Source organism: Nicotiana attenuata, unplaced genomic scaffold (assembly GCF_001879085.1).
Source record: "Nicotiana attenuata strain UT unplaced genomic scaffold, NIATTr2, whole genome shotgun sequence".
NCBI lineage: Eukaryota > Viridiplantae > Streptophyta > Magnoliopsida > Solanales > Solanaceae > Nicotiana > Nicotiana attenuata.
In genome coordinates, this window is record NW_017674266.1 from 37333 (window position 1) to 42636 (window position 5304).

Sequence of the window (5304 nt, forward strand, 5' to 3'; positions counted from 1 at the left end):
TTCCAGCTTTCTGTAATAAGTATAGCTATTTCAGTATTTCTCCTTTGTATAGACAATCTTGAGTTAGAGCCTCTTTTGTATCCCTTAGCTTGTGATATGTGAGTTTCCGGGTTTTGGGAATTGTTTTAGACTTGTGATGTTGAGTTGTACTTGCCATGCGGCATTTAGTACAATTTCCTTTAGATATTTGATTTGATTTTTTCTATTTTTCCGCAATTATTACATTTCCGCAAGTGTTAGGCTTACCTGGTCATGGGGACCAGGTGCCGTCATGACATGTTCACAGTTGGTGAACTAGGGTCGTGACATTAGAATTCCTACCTTATGACTTTTGATTTAAAAGTCACTTAAAACAAGCCCATCCAAATGGGCTCTAAGTCAAAAAGGGCCCAGAGTATTTGTGTGGTTATAACAACTTCTTATTAAGGGTAAAATCGTAAGTTTAAGCTAAATTGTTTCCAAATTTAGAAAGGAGTCATTCTTTTTTGAACAAACCAAAAAGGAAATATGTTCACATAAACTGGAGTATTAGTTAAAATAAATCTATTCTTACCAATACAAAAGTGAGTTACATTTGCTTTTACTGATTAACTGCAAAATTTCTCAACATTTGAGTTTTTTTAACAAGAGAAAAAGTTTGATTTACGTTTGAGTTATGCGAAATGGTCCAAATTTTAAAGATTTAAATAGTTGAATGGAATTAAATTTGAAAGATATCAAAAGTACATAGTAATGAAATAGTACCAATACTTTGAGTAATTTCAAAATTTTTATAAAAAATGTGTAATATAAATTGAAACAATGAAGTATTATTATATTATGTAATTTATTCATCTGTATGAAACGAAATGGACAAAGCCCCAAAATACAGCCGATTATGAACGAGACCAAATGGACAAACAAACCCCGAAATAACGAACAACAACAGTAAACTGTGTGACCTGTGTTAGATAAAGCACATGAAACCTCATTGATGAAGAAAAACATTTGACAATCGAGGTCAAAAATAGATGCCATTTAGTATAATTTCTTAAGATGCCTTTAGATTATATGTTGTACAGACAAAGTGGGACGGCATGTTGGGAAACAACTTTCCTTCATTCCTATCCGTTTTAAAGTGAAAAGGACTGAGAAAAAAGAGTAGAAAATGACTTCCCATATTCCTTTGCCGTAGTCTAAAGTTTCATATATTACTTAGTCTATTATATCATTTTAAATGCTCACACTGAAAAGCGAAAAAAAGAATATTATAAAATCACAAATTCATATCCGAGTCATTGAGTTAAAAGACTTTTGGTACTTAAATAGGGCGAGCTATTTGAGAGTGACGTTTCTTTTTTCGTAAGGAGATCCATATTCAACATTCTTTTTTACGCCGAAAGAAAGAGTGCTGATCTCTTCGTCTTAAATTAAAAACCTAAATGTCATTTTCATAACAAAGTCTAGCATACTTAGCAACTGTTTTCTGCTTATCTAAATCAAATCTCTGCATTTGGGATTTGGATTCAACGGTCACAGATTCATCACGGGTTTCCCTCCAATTTTCCAACTGCCAGGGCCCACTTTTTGCACCTTTGTGGGCCTTATTTCCACTCAACTGTTTGCCCGACCCATATGCTCTTCATATTGTAATTATTATAGAATCCTTCCATTTAATGGAACACTGCACAAAATCTTTCTTTAACTACCCATCCGTTTTAATATATATGAACCTGCTTTCTTTTTGGTCAATATAAAAAGGAATGACCCCTTTTCATATTTAGAAACAGAACACCTTTATTCAATGATGTATAGTCACAAAAAATATATATGACTCGTTTGTACTACAAGTTCAAAAATCTTACTACCTCTATTTCAGTTTATGTGAACATATTTCCTTTTTGGTCCGTTCCAAAAAGAGTGATCCCTTTCTAAATTTGGAAACAATTTCCCTTAAATTTACAATTATACCCTTAATGAGAAGCTTTTATAGCCACACAAATACTCTGGCCCCTTTATAACTTGTTTAGGACCAAGAATTCCAAAAGTCTTTTTTTTTCTTAAACTCCGTACCCAGTCAAACATGTTCACATAAATTAGAACGAAAGGTATATCTTTTTTCTTAAACTACGTACCCAATCAAATAGGTCCACAATTAAGTGGAACCAAGGGAGTATAATTTTTCCTAAACTTTTGGCCTTTCTTGTTTGTGAGCAATGTAATAAAGTGGGGTACCTAAGGACCGGAGGGCTTTGGAGTGGATTCAAATCCTTCATTCATGAGATAGTTATATTTAGTACCTACTTGTTAGGAGTAATTCTTTTGTGATGTAAGAAACTAGGACTTATTTTAGGAGTAATTTCAGTTGGAGGGCTTTAGTTTTGTGTTATAATTTCTTTAATTTGAGTAAAAATCTCCTGGACAACTTCTTGCCATTTTTAGGAAATTAAATTTCGATATATATATATATATATATATATATATATATATATATATATATATATATATATATATATATATATATATATATTTTAAAAGGCTTTTCTAGGACTCACTTCAGGGCTCGCCCCGGGGCAGAACACTATCAAAATGCCTTGAGGTCCATGTGTGGGGCTTAGTTTTGTGAGGCTTATGTCCCCAAGCGTTCGGTTGTACGTCCTAAACACGCTTAACACTCAACGTCCGAGACTCGCCCAACAGTTGATATGCAAATCATGTGTTGAATTCACTAATTAGCACTGTTGACTCTCAAAATTCTTTAACAGATAAATGAGTAAAGTTGTTTTTATCTACAGGAATATAACAATTGTGAATAACTCAAATAACGAGCTATAGTATTGCATATTTGCTAATTGAGAACATCGAGAGGTGAATATCATTTGAATATTTCTTCTGAAAATAGATAACCAAAATTTATATCTTTACTTGATAGGTCTTCATGTCTTAGTTCTATGTCTCTCAAAGATATTGTAAATTTATTATTTTACTATTTAAAAATAATTTTATATTTACTCATGAAGGGGTAATATTTTAAATTACAATTTTACTTAATTTTGAATATTTACTTTTAAGAGGAAAAATATGCAGTTTGATAATATTTTTTAAGAAATTAGATTTTTAATTGTTTGAAAGTTAAGACATTGTAGTTAATTTATATTTCATAGTAGCTTTAATAGTATTGCATTATTATACTTGTAAAACATGCTAGATATTTTATTTTATATGAGTTTCTTTCATTTTTGAACTTTTTATGTGTCTTATATATTTTTTGTGTTATAATGTTATACTATTAATTCATACATTTCCAAAAACAAACGTGGGACTTACGTCCCATGTCTCGAGACTTTCGCCTCGCCCCGTATTAAGTAAAATGCCCGGCTTCACGCTCTCGCTATTTGAAATACTGATATATACTTTCTTTCTTAAGTCATAGTAATCGTGAAACAACTCTATCAGTTAATACTTTTAGACATTCTACACTTTGACTTAGATCAGCTTGTAACCGACTAGATCAAAAAAGTGATTTAGTCGATATAGAAGTGCACTTGGGCTGGGCCCTTCCCAATAAGGCCCTACCGTCGGGGCATAAGCGCCCTCTTGCTTCCCATATGCGAGGTGCATCGATCGAAAGGCAGGGCGACACAACCCCTAATCAAGGGAGTGATTACATCTCATATGTCTCCATTTTTTCCTGACATGCTATGGTACCCTCAGAGTGTGTAGGAGTGAGTTGAGTCCATATCGTCACAGAGCGACAACTGCGTTCGAGTTTAATTTATTTATTTGGCAATTCATTCGGTGACTTCAAGTCGCAAAAGAAGCCCCTAAGGAGCATCAAATATTTCCGATGAGATCCAAGGAGCAGTTTGGACTTGTTAATAAGTTGAAGTAAATTACATCCAGAGGCCCCTAATTTAGGGACCCTAACCAAAAATTAAGACAACCAAAGTTCTTATCTTAGTCACCATTTGTCTTTTTCCGTATAAATTTAGTGAGTACCTTACAAGAGCCTTAGAATAGTTTGGACTATGTCCGGTAAACTTGCCATGTTTGGTTTTGTTGTTTGACCCAAAAAAATATCAAAGAACGAAAAAGGTCTCAATCTTTCATCTTTTACTAGCAATCTATACTAGGCTATGCTGAGCGCTACTGGTTTGCTCTGTGCTTTCACTAAAGACATAGAGCGCATGGGAATTCTCTGTTTCAATTGCATTTTTGTGACCAAACACTCTGGGCTCTGGCTGCCATTTCTTTGCTTTTTCTGTCTACATTGCCTCTTATAGTTGCTGGCATAATTTTGGATACGACACAAACCTGCTGCATCTCAAACTTCAGCTAAAACAACAAGCAGTACAAGCTCACAGTTTTGCTAAGATAAAGATTTTATTTAGTCATATTCTCTTATTACACAGGACAAAATATTTGACACGTGATTAGTATCCAAAAGTTAATGCTCCCTCCATTTCAATTTAAATAACACATTTTTCTTATTAATTTGTTTATAAAAGAATGACACATTTCTATATTTTGAAAAACATTTAACTTTAAATTTTGTACTTTATCCGCTTTATCTTTAATGAGAAAATAATATTGTCACATAAATATCATGGCTCTATAAAGCTTTTGTCCCTAAGTTTTTAGCACCACATATTTCAAAAGTCTTTTTTTTTTTAAAATTTTGTGCCTAAGACAAATTACATCATCTAAATTGAAACGGGGAGAATAGCTTTTCCTGTACAGAATCTAAATTGAGTTTAAGGTTTATTATAGTACAACCTCTGATTATGTATTGTAGTAGTGACAGGGCAAGAATTGATGGAATGACAAACAGAAAAAAGGTGTCACTTACATCATTATTACTCCTATAAGAGGAAAATCAAATACATGGGCCAAGATTAGCATATGCATGTTCAAGATTTATGATCAAATACTTAGTGCTAGTGGAATCAAGTTTCCAGGTGTACCAAAGATTTTTCTTTCTTATTCCTTAGTTTTTTGGGGGCACATTTGTTTCTTATTGCTTATGTTTTCCATAAAGAGGGAAGAAATGTATAGTAGAAGGATATATTTTTCTTCTATTGCAATTCTAACTTGGAAAGCCTTGACCATTAAACTATACCTAGAAGATTATTGGCAATAGTTTAATTGAGAGCCTAATTACTTTTAGGGGCTTCTTTCTAGTGTCCCCTAAGCTTTGCTTGCATCATACTCCCACTTCACTTTTGTCCTTTTCTCGTGCTCTTTTTCATAATATATATATATATATATATATATATATATATATATATATATATATATATGTGTGTGTGTGTGTGTGTGTTATAT